Genomic DNA, 18402 nt, shown 5'->3' with positions numbered 1-18402 from the left:
ACTATGCCCTGCTAACGGAGCAATTGGCCTGAGTCGGCAATGACTTAGGGCGGTGCGACATGCTCACGCTTACTTAACTTAGGGTGACCACTATGCCCTGCTAACGGAGCAATCGGCCTGAGTCGGCAATGACTTAGGGCGGTGCGACATGCTCACGCTTACTTAACCCAGGGTGACCACTATGCCCTGCTAATGGAGCAATCGGCCTGAGTCGGCAATGACTTAGGGCGGTGCGACATGCTCACGCTTACTTAACCCGGGGTGACCACTATACCCTGCTAACGAAGCAATCGTCTTAAGTCGGCAATGACTTAGGGCGGTGCGACATGCTCACACTTACTTAACTCGGGGTGATCACTATGCCCTACTAACGGAGCAATCGGCTTAAGTCAACAATGACTTAAGGCGGTGCAACATACTCACGCTTACTTAACTCGGGGTGACCACTATACCCTACTAACTGAGCGGTCGGTTTAAGTTGGTAATGACTTAAATCGGCACAGCACATTCGCGGCTACTTAATCCAACACAAGCACGTTTGCGATTACTCACCTTAGGGCGACCTCTATGCCCCGCGAAGAAATTTCATACTGCATTTACTTCTGCGATTGTAAATACGGTTGTATTCTAACAATGGGAAAACAATAGCGGCATTCAGTACTAAAAAGTGTTTTCTAACAAAATATCCGAGCACACTAACCACATACTCAAAGCATTCAGTGTTTCTATTTGGTAATTTTCTTCTCAGGAGCAACCGACGAAGAGGGACGACTCGAGGAGTCAGGAGCGGCATTCCCATCTGCCACTATGTCTCAGGAACAACCACGCCGGGTCTCCTCATCAGGATCCGCCCCACGCGAATAGCTTTGTCCATAGCTTTGTCGCGCTGGGCCCTCAGAGTAGCAGAAGTCTCTTCAGCAGCCTTGACAGCCAACCGAGCAGTTTCTAGCTCCTGGACGACTGATTTCTTGGAAGCACGCAGATCCTTGATAATAGTATCCTTGGTCGACACCAATTGCCTGAGGCTAATCACATCATCCAAGGACTCTTGTAGGTTATAATGATGATTATCCAAATCTTCCCTGGTGAAGCGATGACTCCTCTCCAAGATGGTCAACGAGTTACTGGCATCACGATATAGCTTGTCAAGATTGTCGCGAGAAGTGGCCAGAACACGTTTTTCCTCCTGCAGACAAGAATCAGTTTCTCCAACATCAAGCAAGCATTAAGAACACAACAGACAAAACCAAGTAAAGCTTAATTCGCTGGTCACCTTTTCAGAGTCGAGCTGAGCATAGAGAGTGGAGTTCAGCGTGTTAGCATCATTCAAAGAAGCAGAAACCCGGGCCAGTTCAGTCTGACCTTGAGAATATTTTTCTTCAAGATCAGAGTACCGCTGGGCCATATCTGTCAAGAAATAGTCAAGCAAGGGTGTTCAGTTAAAAAGCAGATTAATCAAGTAGTCAAAGAAGAAACAAAGGGCACTAACTAGCATTTGCCATCTCCAAATCAGATACCCGCCGCTGAAGCAGCACTGGATTCCAATGTGCCAAATATAGAGCCCTTTCTGGGACAGAAGCACCCTGCGACCTCAGCTGACCAACCATTTCATCAACCAATGCTTGACATTAAAACCAAATAAGTGTAAGAACAATCTCACACCCGGGGTACAGCTAGATCAGTAAAAACTAAGTTACCTGGAGGTTGGAAAAGAACGAAGGAACTCCCAAGTCGTAGGAAGTTAATTGATGGCTCGATGAAGGATCACCAACCGGAACAACCCACAATGCATCAGTGGGGACCAAGTCAGTATCATCAGCAGAGGTCAAAACTCTATCATCAGGAGCGCTGGCCTCTAAGGCGACTTCCTGACCCGAAGCTTGAGCTGTTGCCATGCAACCAGAATGCGGAGGAGAAGACCCTACGTGAACGTCCATGGAAGTGTGAGAGGGATAACCAACTCGGACACCCTCGGGGCTAGGTCATAGCTCGCGCTACCCATCCGAGCCGGGTCATCCCCGGCAACACCCTCGGGGGCTAGGTAAGCGCTAGCGCCATCCTTGAGGGCCGAGCTCTCCGTAACAGCCACCTCTAAGGCTGAAGGACCTTCACCCACTTCCATGGGAGCAGAACAATCCAGACCAGCCTCCTGACCCTTAAGACCGCGCTCTAAGGTCGATGAGGCACGGGACGCTGCTCGAGATAACTCCAGCCCGACATCAGGCACATCAACACAAATATCCATCATTCCACCATCTGCCGGCTCCGACAACAGATCTTCTGGGACCATGTCTTCAAGAGTCTGATCAAAGTTTGCCAGAGACAATTCTTCTAGACCATTGAGGGCAGACAAAGCTGGAGAAGGGACACCACTACTTTCCCCGCTGACTATGTAGCGTCGGATGTTCTTCCGAACTAGAGGGATTTCATCCTCCTCTTCTTCATCTTCATCAACAATGCGGACGGTACACCCATTGGGGTCAGCATCATCTAGGTCACACCCATTAAGTTCAGCATCAGTCGGGTCACACCCATTGGGTTCAGCTTCAGCAAAAACTGGCATGGGCACCTCCTCAGCAGCAGGAGCAGAAGGACCAGCATCCTGATCCAAGCTTGATACTCGGCAAAGACGTCTCTTCTTCTTTTTCTTCCCCTCAGCAGGAGAAGTTGGTTGATTGGCTCGGCGAGGACGCTTCGGGTGAACACTATAAGACCTCTGAATATCCAAAGCTTTGCCAGCCTCTAGGATGGGTGCTGCATCCAGTGTTTCAGCAGGGCGGCATCAGAGGAATCTTTAGCCAACATATCCAACATGGCACTTATCTCAGCATCACTTGGATTCAAAGGTACCTCGAAATGAACCTGCCTCTCGTCATCAGGGATTTCACCAAGTGAGGCAACCAAAGCACTAACCTCTTCGGGAGAGGGTCGCACTCTAAGGCCCAAACCGCTATCACCAGCAGGAGGATTTGACACAAAATTGGTAAAAGCCTTGGAAGGAGGCAGATTCCAGGCCAAGTATGCATTGGGAGCACCGATGTTCGACACCTTGCCTCTGAGTATCATCTCGAGCCGGCTGACCAAATCCACTGCAGGAATTCTTCTGTTGGTAACCCGGGTCGAATCAGCGAGGCCTCGATGCAGATAAGCCGGATATGCTCTGTCCTTTAATGGCTGAATGTTCTTGAAAACAAAATCGGCGACCACAGCTTCTGCAGTCAGACCCTCTCTTTCAACAGTCCAACCTCAGCAAGCAGAGCCTCTGCCTCAGCCACCTCCAAGTCTGTGGGGGACTCGGTCTAGCTCGGAGTACGAACATCTGGCTGTCTCCCTGACCGTGGGGGGAGGGAATTCCCGTGGTTCTCCACGATAAACCACTCCAGGCGCCATCCTTTGATGCTGTCCTTGAGTGGGATGTCGAGGTAGTCGGCCTTCCTCCCACGGCGCATCTCCAAACTCGTGCCCCCACAAGCTGGTGCTGCCCTCCAGCCATCCCAGGCCGGCAGTGGTACAAGTACTTCCATAGGCCGAAGTGTAGCAGAATACCAAGGAAAGCTTCGCACAAGTGAACAAAAACGGAAACTTGCAGAATGGAATTGGGATTCAGATGGGTCAGATTCAAGTGATAGAAATCAAGGAGACCGCGGAAGAAAGGGGAAATGGGAAGAGCAAGGCCGCGGATGAGAAAAGGAACGTAAATGACGGATTCGTGGGTGTCCTCTGTCGGAACATTGACCCCACGACAGATCCGCCAAGAACAGAGCTCCTTCGGAGGAAGAACTCCGATGGATACGAGATGGAGAAGGTCGGATTCAGAGACAATAGACATGTGGTTACCTGCGAAGGGCAACTGACTGTTGGGATCGATAGGAGGAATGATTGCGGCAGACGAACTCTGAGATTTCCGCTTGGGTGCCATCTCAACCTTGCTGGTGAACAGAGCGGAGGCAGTATTGCAAGAGAGCAGAGAAGGCCTGGATGCAGAAAAGTAAAACTAGGGCACAAAATGCAGAGGCATGCGACAGTGCAGTACATATGGGGTTTTCCCGAGCCAAACACCATTTCTAAAAAGCGCCCAGTCATCACCCAACCGTTATTTCTAAAATGCTGGCGTGCCATGTCATCACCCGGCTGTTATTTCTAAAACGCTGGCGTGCCATGTCATCACTCGGCTGTTATTTCCAAAACGGCCGACACGGCCCAATTTAACTCAGCTGTTATTTCTAAAAACGCTGGCGTTACCAGACTTCACTCGGCCACTATTTCCAAAGCGGCCGACATAGCCCGTTATCACTCGGCTGTTATTTCTATAACGCCAACGTCGCCAGTAGTCACTCGACTGTTATTCCTAAAATCAGTGGCGCGGTTCCAAAAAGATTTGGCGGTTACCTCTAAAACACCGACATCACCAGTAACCGCTCGGTCATTATTTCTAAAACACCAGTGCGACCCGCTATCACTCGGCTATCACTTCTAAAAAAGCGTCGACATTGCCAATAATCACTCGGCTGACGTTCCCAAAGCAGCAACGTGACTCTAAAAGACTCGGCCGCTACCACTAAAGCGCTGACATCGCGAAGAAGACAGTCTGAAACACGACTCAACAATTCTGAGTTGCTACTCAAGCGTTACATTCAGAAACAACATTGGCATTAAGCATTAATACAATCAACGATCGGCAGGAAGGCAAAGTGGTGCATGCAGAAATGGGCCGAAATCATTTTTCATTATAAGGGAAGCACTACCGAACTTACAAATCAACTCATTATGAGTTGATGTCCTCCCCATTACTACATCATATTTTCACTACACTATACTACTAGCTACTACTACATTATTTCACTAATACTACTTCTACTACTAATCTATACTAATATTTAAAACCAGTGGCATCTAGCCACTGGCCCTGTTGCTGCCCTTGCTGCTGCCCGTGTTGCTGCCCCTGCTGCTGCCCTTGCAGCCGCCACCGCTGTCGCCGCTGCCACCTTTGCCGCCGCCGTCACCGCTCTTGCCGTCGCCTCCGCCGCCATCACCATCGCCTCCGTCATCATCGCCGTCACCGCCATCGCCACCGCCGTCCTCCTCGGACGAGTCCGAGGAGTTATCCTCGTCCGAGGAGTACTCCGACTCATCCGAGCCCTCGATCCCGGCACGCTCGACGGCCCGGATGTAGGTCCACACCTCTGCGGCGATCCCCTGGGAGTCGTCTGAGTCATCAGACGACGCCGAGGGAGAGGCAGGGGCCGGTGAACCCTCGGACTCGGAGGAGAACTCCTCCTCTAAGTACTCCGAGTCGCCAAAGTCCTCCGAAGGAGGAGTCGGCTCACGCTTCCGCTTATCACTGGAGTGATGCGAAGAACTACCACCCTTCTTGCTCTTGCCCATGGTGGAGTAGAAGGAAAGAGAAGAAAGTAAAACAGCGAGCAGCGGTAAGAGATGTGAAAATGCCAGAGAAGCAAGAACACTATTTATAGAAGAAGAGGGCAACCGCTCACCTCCTACCACGGCCACCGAACAGTCGCAAAAATTCAATATGCAATTCAAACCGTCTGGAGACACGTCAGGCGGCGGACGCCGTTCCATGTAACACGACACCCATCGGGACTTCAGTCAACTGCTTGGGCGATATGATTACACCCGCGGTCACATCAAGTTACTACTCAGAAGCAGTTTACTAAACGCTCAGTGCACCAAGCCGTCCCTTGCCTACACCCATTGGGGGGGGACGTCCAGGAATTTCAATAGATTTTCCCAAGCAGTCACATCCATACAGTATACACAATGAATACTTCAAGACAAAAGGAGGATATCAACAGATATCAGAGAAAAGCCAAATATAACCAATGAGGTACAAGTCTAATCAACAGAAGCATTGAAGCACGAAGTGATATGAAGACTAGCTAAAGGCCATCTATCAAACGTCCAATCAGTCGCAGATTAAATAAATTGCCAGACCTAGCAAGATATGGGCAGATCGTGTACTCGGCTTCAAAGACAAAAATGTATGCTGACCTCTACAGCATAACGTTGATGACATAATGCTGACCTCTAAGGCATTCAACAAAAGAAAAGGATGTTTTCTGAAAAACAGCTGGAAACGAAGACCTCTGAGTGGATTATTTTCAAAAATCCACTCGAAGCTCGGGGGCTACACCCTTCGGTGCACCCAATGAATAATCATCCCCGAAAGACAAAATGCTGACCTCTAAAGCATATGGAAAAACTAATGCAAGGCTGACCTCTGAAAAAGCACAGGTGGAAGATAAAAGTGATTTCTGAAGAAGACTTGAAATGAAGACCTTCGAGTGGATTATCTACAAAAATCCACTCGAAGCTCGGGGGCTACACCCATTGGGTGCACCAATGAACTTCAAGGTTCTACAGTGCAAAATGCTGACATCTAAAGCATGAAACTGAGACAAAATGCCAAATTCCGAAGAATGATAGCAGAAGAAGACAATAAAAGATCGTTTTTACCGGATCACTCAGAATTCGGAAGCAGTGACCCGACAGGCTTATTCCTAAGACATTTCCTGTTAAAATAAAAAACTACAAGATGGACCTAGGATCTTTGGGCCGGTTATTTCAAAATCAACCCAAAGATCGGGGGCTTGTGGGGGACAGATATCCCCCGGGTCCACCAGAAGGAGAAGATGCCTCGCGAGGGGCCCGTGGGCCCAATAATCCGCAAGGTCATACCTTCGTGGGCCTGGAGAGGAACGTCCAATAAACTGGATTGATGCAAGCCCAGACGGCCCAAAGATTTCAAGTGGCGATCACAACAGTGACCCGACCTTCCCGCGCAAGGGCCATGTATATCAGAACTAAGAGAGGATGGGTCGGCCGAATTATAGGAAGATAGACTCAGTCAGTTCACTATTATCTAGGCACCCGTTATTATCATATCCACATGTAACGCCCCACGGTCGAGTATATAAGGCCTAGGGGGCACCCCTTCAAGACGATCGACCTCATTCTACTTAGCCATCCACACCGGCTCTCTACGTTTCCAATACTAGAGAACCTCTTTGTAACCCACCACATAAAGTACTCACACCAGGACGTAGGGTGTTACGCATCTCAAAGCGGCCCGAACCTATACACAACTGTCCACTGTTTCTCGTGCATCCAACACGAACCATCGAGCTACAGTCGATAACACCATCCTACTCCAAAAAGCACCTTGAGGGGCAACCCCGGGTGCGCGGTCGGACCCAAAACACCGACAACCACGGGATAAATTTCGGTGCCATTCTCTCACCTTTTACTCATTACCTGCAAGTAGTTAGTAATTTGTGTATTGTCTATCTTTTTGTAGTGTTAACATAAATTGCTCATCATATTTTGGTGACCTATCAAAGCTAGGAAATTAATATCTCTTGTTGTTTTGATTAAATTTCTCTAATGTCTTTTATTTTAGTCAAAACCGTCTATTCACCCCCCTCGAGATGGTGTCCTAGATCATACAAGTGGTATCAAAGCCTTGGACTCCATTGTTTATTGATTTAATCATCCCGGAGTTGGACAAAATGGCTAGTAACAACAATGTGCACATTGGGAAGCCACCACATTTTGATGGGAACAATTATGACTATTAGAAAATAAGAATGTCAATGCATCTTAAAGTTATGGGAGGAAAGATTTGGCCTATTGTTAGAGATGGGTTTGTTGTATTGAAGCTAGATGAACCATCACCTGTTGATAATAAAAATGTTCTAACCAATGATCAAGCAATGAATGTATTCTATGATGTTCTAGACATAAATGAGTTCAACCGTATCAAAAATCTCACAACCGCTCATGAGATTTGGACAAAGCTAATGGAAATTCATGAAGGAACTACAATTGTGAAGAGTGCAAAGTTGTATGTATGCAAAGGAAAATTTGAGCAAATTTTCATGAAGGGGGATGAAAGTGTGTCTGACATGTTTAACCTGTTAAATGAGATAGTAAATGAGCTCAAGGGACTAGGTTTTAATGTACCGGATGTGGATTTCACTCACAAGTTTCTTAGTTCTCTCCTAGATAAATATGACACTATTGTGACCATGCTAGTAAGGAGTGATTTGACCACTACCTCTCCAACCGAAGTATTGGGAGAAATTCTCACTCAAGACATATTCAAAAAGTCTCAAGCCGAACCTATGAGTTTGGCTAAAAAGGTGAAAGGGGAATCAATAGCTCTCAAAGCTAAAGTTTCAAAGGCAACTGAAAAGGAAGAAAGTGAAGATGAAGGAAATGGAAGTGAAAGTGATGAGGAATTGGATCTCTTTGTGAAGAAATTCAACAAATTCATGAGGAAGAAGAAGGGTCAACTTAAAAGGGGACAAACATCAAGAAGAAATGCTTTTAATGATGGAAAATGTTTTGAGTGTGGGGAACCCGGTCACATTGCCATGAATTGTCCAAGCAAGAAGAACATGGGCAAGGATGGAGATGATAAAAAGAAGAAGTTCTATCACAAGAAGAAGGATGGCAAAGCCTATCTAGTTGAATGTGATTCGGATGTGAGCTTGGATGATGATGACGACGATGATTCTTCATCCAAACTAAATGCCAGAATCACTGTCAAGGAGGCTCCTTCACTTTTCTTATCTCCTCATTGTCTCATGGAAAAAGTTGATGCTAAGGTAAAAATTATAACTGATTTAAATGATATAGATGATGATGATGATATAGATGATCTTGATGATGATGGATAATCTTATGATGATCTTGTTAGAATGTTGGGTGAGGTTGATGACTACATGCACAAAGAAAAAGAAAAGTTTAGGACCTTGAAAAAGTTATATAAAACCTTCAAGTGTATTTTGAGGAGCTCAAGACATCCTACAACAATCTAAAAGAAAGTTGTGAGAATCTTGTGGAGGCTCAAAACTCATCTCTTGTGCATGAAGTTGTGGTGGTCACCGAGGATGTTGGAATCACTTGTGACTCACTTGATAGCTCTACAAGTGATCCACAACCTACTAGTTTCATTTGTGATAAATGTAATTTTTTTCTTGTGAATGATGATATAGGTTGTGATGAATCAAAAATCATTATTGAGAATGGAGCTTTGGTAGGGAGAGTAAATGCTCTAACTCATGACTTAGAGAAGGCCTATGGTGGAAAGGCTAAACTAGATTTTATATTGGGAAGCCAATGTTGCTCTCTTAATCGTGAGGGTTTAGGGTATTTTCCTAAGAAAGAAAAGAATGCTTTTGTGAAGCAAAAGACCATGTTTGTGAAATAATGTGACAAAGTATGTCACAAATGCCACAATAAGGGACATGTCAAGAAGAATTGTCCTAAATTCAAGAATGTATCCTTGTCTTGTTTTGAGCATTGCCATGTTCTTTCACATAATGCAAAAGGTGTTCATGCTAAGTTTGTTGGCACTTCAATTGTTGGCACCAAAAAGAAAGCCATTTGGGTGCCAAAGACCTTGGTCACTAACATCCAAGGACCAAACAAATTTGGGTACCCAAAAGGGATTGATTTCCTTTTGTAGGTAAATTACAAAGCGGGAGGAAATCATTGGGTGTTGGATAGTGGTTGTACACAACATACGACCGGGGATATGAGGATGTTCACCCAAATGAGTGAGGAAGGTTGTTCAACCTATGATAGTATCACTTTTGGAGATAACCGCAAAGGAAAGGTTAAAGGTTTGGGTAAAATTGCTATTTCAAATGACCATTCTCTTTCAAATGTACTTTAGTTGAATCTCTAAACTTCAATTTGATATTCGTAGCTCAACTATGTGATTTGGGTTTTAGTTACAATTTTATTGTTGATGATGTTCTCATCTCTACTTTTGATGGTAGCAATCTATTATTTAAAGGTTTTAGGCATGAAAATCTTTATCTTGTTGATTTTTCATCTACTAAGATAGAACTTACAACTTGTCTATTCTCTATGGCTTCACTAGGTTGGTTATGGCATAGAAGACTTGGTCATGTTGGTATGATGCAATTAAATCAATTATCCAAGCATGACTTAGTTCGAGGTTTGAAGGATGTGAAATTTGAAAAGAACAAATTATGTAGTTCATGTCAAGCCAGAAAGCAAGTGGCAAATACTCATCCTTACAAGAGTCAAATGTCTACGCACAGACCATTGAAATAACTTCACATGGATCTCTTTGGACCAACATCTTTTATGAGTATTGGTGGTAATTCCTATTGCCTTATAATTGTGGATGATTATTCTAGATTTACTTGGGACTATTTTCTCTTTGGACCATTGAAACATTTAAGTCATTTGCTATATTGGCTCAAAATCAATTTGAATTTGACATCAAGAAAGTTAGAAGTGATAATGGGTCGACATTCAAAAATTCTAGAATTGATGAATATTGTGATGACAAGGGTATAAAACATGAATTTTCTTCCAAGCATACACCGGAAACAAAATGTAATTGTTGAAAGAAAAATAGGACTCATTGATATGGCTAGATATATGTTAGCTGAATATAATGTGTCAGATTCTTATTGGGCCAAAGCCATTAATATCGCTTGTCATGCATTGAATAGATTATATTGTCACAAGCTCTTAAAAAAGACTCCCTATGAATTGCTTATTTGTAGAAAGCCAAACATTTCTTATTTTAGGGTGTTCGATTGCAAGTGCTATATTTTGAGGAAAGGTAGTTGACTCTCTAAATTTGAGAAGAAATGTGATGAAGGTTTTCTCCTTGGATATTCATCAAATAGAAAGGCATATAGAGTTTTCAACAAAACTCATGGCATTATTGAAGAAGCATATGATGTAGAGTTTGATGAAAAAAATGGATCTCAAGATGAAATCGAGAACCTTGATGACGTTTGTGGAGTTCAATTAAGAAATGCTATGAAAACCATGGCTATTGGTGAAATAAAGCCAATCGAAGATGATGATAGTATTGTTGTCATTCCATCCTCTTCAACTCTAAATGAGGAAACCCACCAAAGCCAACAAAATGATGAAATTGAGGATGATAGTGTTCAAGATATCTCATGTCATTCAATCCCTCCTCAAGCTTCATCTGGTGATTTTCACATTACTTCAAGAATTCATCATTCAATTATAAAGGATCACCCAACAAATCAAATTGTGGGTGATATAAGTAAGGGTGTTCAAACTCGCTCTCGTATTGCTTCATTTTGTGAACATTTCTCTTTTGTATCTTGCATTGAACCTAACCGTGTAGATGAAGCTCTACTTGATGTTGATTGGGTGAATGCAATGCATGAGGAATTAAATAACTTTACCCGTAATGAAGTTTGGGAGCTTGTTGAGAGACCAAAGAATCACAATGTTATTGGAACCAAATGGGTATTTCGAAACAAGCATAATGGAGATGGTTTGGTGGTAAGAAACAAGGCAAGACTAGTAGCACAAGGTTATACTCAAGTAGAAGGATTGGATTTTGGTGAGACATTTGCACCCGTAGCAAGACTGGAAGCCATTCGAATCCTTCTTGCCCATGCTTGTGCTCATAATATCAAGCTCTACCAAATGGATGTAAAGAGTGCCTTCTTAAATGATAAGATTACTGAACTACTGTATGTGGAACAACCTCCCGGTTTTGAGGACCCCAAAAGACCTAACCATGTGTACAAACTTTCTAAAGCTCTCTATGAGCTTAAGCAAGCTCCACGCGCTTGGTATGAAAGGATTAGGGATTTCTTGCTTTCCAAAGACTTCAAAACTAGGAAAGTTGACACTACTCTATTCACTAAAAGAATTGGTAAAGTTTTATTTGTTTGTCAAATTTATGTTGATGATATTATTTTTGGATCAACTAATGAGTCATTTTGTGAGGAGTTTGGCAAAATGATGTCAAATGAATTTGAAATGTCTATGATTGGAGATTTGAGCTTCTTCCTCGGTCTTCAAATTAAACAATTGAAAGATGGAATTTTTGCAAGTCAATCTAAATATTTGAAGGACATGCTCAAAAGGTTTGGCTTTGCAAAGTCAATCAAGACTCCTATGGCAACAAATGGTCATATTGACTTAGATAAGGGAGGTACAATTGTTGATCAATTTTTTTTCGTTCAATAATTGGTAGTTTGCTTTATATTACCGCATCTAGGCCCGATGTTTTGTTTAGTGTTTACATGTGTGCTCGGTTTCAAGCATCACCTAGAGAGATTCACTTGAAGGTCACCAAAAGAATTCTAAGATATTTGAAGCATACCCCCAATATTGGTCTATGGTATCCCAAAGGTGCTCAATTTGAATTAATTGGTTATTTGGATTTGGATTATGCGGGTTGCAAGGTTGATACGAAGAGCACCTCCGGATGTTGTCAATTTCTTGGAAGGTCTCTTGTTTCATGGTCCTAAGAAGCAAAACTCGGTCGCTCTCTCTACCGCCGAGGCGGAATATATATCGGTCGGTAATTGTTGTGCTCAATTATTATGGATGAAATAAATTCTATTGGATTATGGGATTTCATTCAAGAATGTACCTCTTATGTGTGACAATGAGAGTGCCGTAAAATTAGCTACAAATCCCGTTCAACACTCAAGAACAAAGCACATTGATATTAGGCATCACTTCTTAAGAGATCATGTTGGAAAAGGAGATATCTCCATTTATTCTATTGGCACAGATGATCAATTGGCAGATATATTTATGAAGCCCTTGGATGAAACAAGGTTTTGCAAGTTGAGAAGTGAAATGAACGTAATAGATCTCTCAAATGTTGCTTGATGTTGAGTACACATGTGTTCTACTGAATTTGATCTCTAGAATGCGCTTTTAAAGATTTTGATTTCCTATTTTTGATGTATTTATTATCGTTGCATGATCGAAATGATTTATATGCAAAATGTTAGTCACTCAAGTTTATTCTATATATATATATATGCATATAAACTAACCCTTGTATAGGTCAAAATGTCTATGTTTGAGCAAAGAACCCCGTTTGAAATTCAAATTCAAAAACTGGACAGAGAATGGAATACTGTCTGTCAGGACGCGGACCGTCCGCCCTTTGACCGCGGACCGTCCGTCGCATCAAGGTCTGGGCAATTCGATGGGCAGAGCAGACCGTCTGCGCTCTCCATGGCGCGGACCGTCTGGCCTTCCCGCGCGGACCGTCCACGAATGGGTTTTTAGTCGACCAAGGCCGACAACAACAATCACATTTTCTATTGCCCACGACGTCTCTCTCTCCACTCGTTTGAGAAAAGTTCATCGTTTGCGTGATTGGAGATTCAGATTCAAGCACGGACTGTCCGAGAGAGTTCTTGAATCTCATCAACAATGTCTTCTCGGTATTCAAATTCTCCAAGCAATTTATTCAAATATTGTGAATTTAGGGTTTCTATACATTGGTCTCTGGTCTATTTTTGGATAGATTATTCACCAAATTGTTTGGTGAAATTTGTTATGGTCATCCTCATGAACTCAGTGCAAAAATCTGGTTTCATTTTAATGGACATTTTATTCTAATTTTGTGATTGAATATTTGGGGCGATTTGGGATTTTAAATTCACCCCTGGATAGTCGCGGATCGTCTGCCAAGGTGGCGCGGACCGTTCGCCCCCTAGTGTGGACCGTCCGCCCTCTGTTAGAGCCGCCTATAGATCTTGTTCATACGTTTCAAGCTATTATCTTATTGTTATTGGGATTCTTCATATTCTATTTCAGTGGATTTGGTGGTCTGAAGAAGAAGCTCGCATGACGTTTTTTTGTCAAAACATCATCGTGCTGATGACTCTGATTATAACTCTGCCATAGATTTAGAGGCCAATCATCAGCTGGGGGCAGTGTCTCGTTGGATGCTGAAAATGCACCACACTCGCATCTAGATTATCCTATTAACGTCACAGGGTGGACGTATCCAAGGATGCGATTCTCTATGGTTGAATATTCTTTCAAGAGGATTGTTGATCAATTTTCTCTTCCCAGTGACACCAACATTCAGTATTTTCATACTCAGCTACAGTTCGATGTTTTCTAGGGAACTTGTATGGACACCAAGTTCCATAAGCATCAGGTGATTGACTAGGACTATATGCAGGGTCAAACAGTTATGGAGGAATTGCTTGCTAAGTTTCAGGAATGTGGATTATATGAATTCATGGGACAACGGTCTGATTTCAATGAACTAACAGTCAAGCAGTTTCTTGCTACTGCTGAGATTAATATTGAAGATCAGTTGATTGTTTGGATGACTGGATTCAAGCACTATGTGGCTACTTTTGCTGAGTTTGTTACTGCCAAAAATCTGGATTATGATATGATCTCTCATGGGTAGATCTTTACACAGAGGATCAGTTTGAAGACTATGCTCAATATTATGAACCTGCCAGGCTAGGTATTACTAGGTGTTTCGGAGAGACTCCAGGCCTGAAACATCATCCTGTAGTGATCAACAAAATTGCCAGGGTCACTATTCTTCCCAAGAGTGGGGACAAAAGCAAAATTAGGGATAAATTTTGGAATATCATTGATCATGTAATGAAGGGGAGGTGATGAATGTTGTTCTATTTATGATGAGGCAGTTAAATGATCTCAAGATGGACAAAACTCAGAACCTAGCCTATGCTCCTTACATTATGGCTTTGATTAAAGCTAAAACCAGGTTCGAAGGGCGGTCTGAGACAACTCACACTCTATTTAGGCCTTTTAAGAATGAGATTGGCTTTCTTACCAGGCCTCTCACTCCCTTTCCCGATGATGAGGGAGTTCATGCAGATGATTTCGCTGCTCAGCCTGAGGCACATCCAGCTCAACAAATGCCTCCTCCTCCACCTCCTCAGCAGAAAGGATAGTACTGGCAGCCTGCACCTGGCTATTTTGATCCTTATTTTTAGCAGATGCAGCATGGGCTCCAGACTCATATGGATGGATAATTTTAGGGCATGATGACTCATGTGGATGGCCGCTTTGATCATATGCAATCTCATTTTGATGGCCAATACTCTGCTCTGCACGATAGATTTTCTGCTGTTGACACCCAGCTGGATGGGGTCCATTCACAGTTTGCTGATCTTTGATCTCATATTCAATATACTGTGCATGATCCCATTATGAGTCGAATGAACAACATGTAGCAAAGCTTTCAAGACAATATGGGTGCTCTATCAAGTCAATTCGAGACTCTGTCTACCAGTGACAGCATTCACTCACTGGATGAGAGGCAGCAGTAGCTACAGAATGACTTTAGTCAGTTCACCTCCATCTTTGACAGCTTCATCTCCCACTACTACAGTATGTATCCGGGTCCCCCACCTGGTGCAAAGTGACACCCTTTGTGAAAATTGATGCCAAAGGGGGAGAGAAATGAAATTGGGGATGGCAATCAGGGGGAACTCGCATTTGGAGTTTCGAACATTTACATTGCATATTTATTCTGTCTATGTCTTATTATGTTTTATATTGCTAAGTTATTGAACTATGTTGTTTCGAACTGTGTTTGAATTCTTAAGGTTCTATCTATTAAAAATCATGTGAACTTGTAATGATTAATCGAAGTGTTATTTCTCTTGCTGCGTTTATTTTTCATATTGTTATACGTATGTACCTCAATAACCATGATTATAGGAAAATCTTCGCCAAAACTCCGATATATTATGTGTGTGAATTCATCACTGGATATTCTGCATGCACACATATAGGGGGAGCTATTCCTACAATTTGAGTTTTCTGTGCTGACTTATCAACATTTTAGATTAACTTGATAAGTCACTCAAAACTCATTTCGAATCTTTCTTATATCCAGTATGTATGGAAGGTTTGAAAAACAAAATCTACTTTTCTATATAACATGCAGTGTTGTCATCAATTACCAAAAGGGGGAGATTGTGAATCATCTAGGCCCCTTAGTGGTGTTTTGGTAATTAATGACAACTGATTATGGATTGACAATTCTTGGAGAAATAAGAATGCAAGATTGGACCACAAGAAACAGTAAAGTCTTTGAGACTCATAACCATTGATTGTGGATAAAGCGAAGGCAAAGGTTTTGTTTTGCCGGTCATTAGGAGTTTAGAGAAGATATTGACCGGATTAATAGGCTAGACAACCGTACTATTAAGAGGGGTCAATGAACTTGATCGGTGTAAAACTTAGTGCCTCATAGAGCATAAACTATTGCATTTGCATGATGGCTAACAATGCTTCCTTTTAAAAATACAAAGTCTTTTGTAAAAGCGCAAAATAAAATGTGGTCGGCGGACCGTCCGGGCCAGGAGGCCAGACCGTCCACGACCCTACCAGAGAAGTCTGCTGGCGCACCTGTCTCTGTAACCCTGCACGGACCGTCCGGGCTAGGAGGCCAGACCGCCCGCATGAGACAAATTGAGTTTGGGCAGGGATAATGTGTTTTTGAGTCATTGCACTACGGACTGTCCAGGGTTTTTAGCCGGATCGTATGTGGTCCTGGTACGGACCGTCCAACCATGGTTGGCAGACAGTCCGCCCGGGTTGTTTAAATGGCTCACTGCTTTGGTATTTCATATTGACAGGTCCCTGATCGTCTGGCCTAGGCAGACAGACCGTCCGGGGTTGACTTTTTCTGATAGCACTGATAGGTTTCAAACGGTCTTTATAGCCGTTACTGGTACGGTGGACCGTCCGGCCATGGGGCGCAGACCATCCGCGTGTACGCAGAACATGTGCTAGTTGCACATAACGACTAGGTTTGAGTTGAGGGCTATAAATAGAAGTGGAGCTCGTGTGTGAGGGCTCTCTTGGCCACTCCTAGCATATATTGAGCTCATTTGTGATCCTCTAACTCAAACTCTCACACTCGCTGCTTGAGATTGCATTCTAGTGAGTGATTGAGAGGTTCTAGTGCATTTGCATCCTTTGTGATCTTTTGAGGCACTAGGTGGTACACAGGGCAAGCGTCATCAACTTGTTACTCTTGGAGGTTTCCACCTCCTAGATGGCTCGGGTGTTGTTTTTGTTGAGCTCTCCATGAAGATTGTGGAGGAGCCGAGGTGTTGATTGTGACAGGTTCGCGCCCACCTCGCCGGAGTGGCAAAGGCGACGCTAGTGGAATCGAGGTATTGAGTGAGTTCTTGTCCACTTGGCTCAAAGATCAAGCTGTGTCTTGATAGAGGAGCAAGTGACAGCTTGAATGTGATATCCTGGCCCCTGGGATTGTGATATCCTGGCCCCTGGGATGGTGATATTCTGACCCAAGTCTTAATAGAATTAATAAAGTACTCATATCAACAAGGTGCATCTTCTTTTTCGGAAGCCTATCTCGAAAGAACCTCCAAGTTAAGCGTGCTTGGCTTGGAGCAATTTGGGATGGGTGACTGTCGGAGAGGAAATTCTCCGGCCGGGTGGCGGAACGCACCCGCCCTAAATCCTAAGATGAGGAGGGGCCTAAGTGTTTTGCGTGTCTACTACATGGTCGATGAACACGAGTGAACACAAAGATTTAGAGTGGTTCAGGCCACCGGAGCGTAATACCCTACTCCACTGTCTCTGTGTCGTATTAAGTCTGTGAGAACTTGAGAGCTTGTGAGTCCCCTTGTAACGTAGCGTGCCTTCCCTTTTATAGCTCAAGGGAGGCACATACAAGGATGCTGAGCCCCGACATGTGGGCCCAGGGACAAAATGGAAGGAATACACTATAGGAGTAACTAATGCAAGTGATGCCTGAGCAATCTCTGGGCGCCATGATATCCGTAGTCCATGCAGTATTAATATGTTGCGGCTGCTTCCTTGGTAACGCGCGAGTAATGATGAGCGTAGTGCACGCGACAGCATGGGCGTACTGCCTGCCAGTGGAATGGATAGGCACGCCGCCTGTAGAATGGACTGGTCGTCGCCTGCCCGCGGAATGGACAGGTCTCATTAAATGCGGAGGTGGCACATCGCCTGCCAGTGGAATGGACAGGACTCAATAAATGCCGAGGCGGCACATCGCCTGCCAGTGGAATGGACAGGCGGCACGCCTTGTCCGCAATAAATGCAGAGGCCACGTAGCCCAGAGGCCTTACGTCAGGCTCCGCCTGTTGGCTTACGTCACGTGCACCATGCCACGTGGCAGCATCGGGGCTCCGCCTGAGCGGGGAGCAGAAGCGTATACGGTAAGATCCGGACACGTGTCGGCTCCGGACCCCCGCCTGGCCTTGATTAAGGCCTGGGTATTCTCTGTCCCAGAATCCTGGGACCTTGCCGTGAGTGGCCCGGACCCCACACAGAGGGGTCTGGAACCCATCCTAGGGGTCCGGTTTGCGCCCGTGGAGGTCTTGGACCCGGAGGCCCGGTCTATATATACAAGGGTCCGACACTTTCCCATGGGGATCCAGACTCACTGTTCATACCTTGGAGTATATCATCTTCTCTGGCCACGTGGCGGCCCCGGAGCCGTCCACGTGGTGGGGTCGGGTGCTGTTGCTGGCCCAGAGTAGTCGCTCGAGGCTGGGGCGAGCCATGGTCTGGTCCCACGCACAACTCCTT

This window comes from Zea mays, chromosome 6, assembly GCF_902167145.1.
Source record: "Zea mays cultivar B73 chromosome 6, Zm-B73-REFERENCE-NAM-5.0, whole genome shotgun sequence".
Taxonomy (NCBI): Eukaryota; Viridiplantae; Streptophyta; class Magnoliopsida; order Poales; family Poaceae; genus Zea; species Zea mays.
This window is presented reverse-complemented; position numbering follows the sequence as displayed.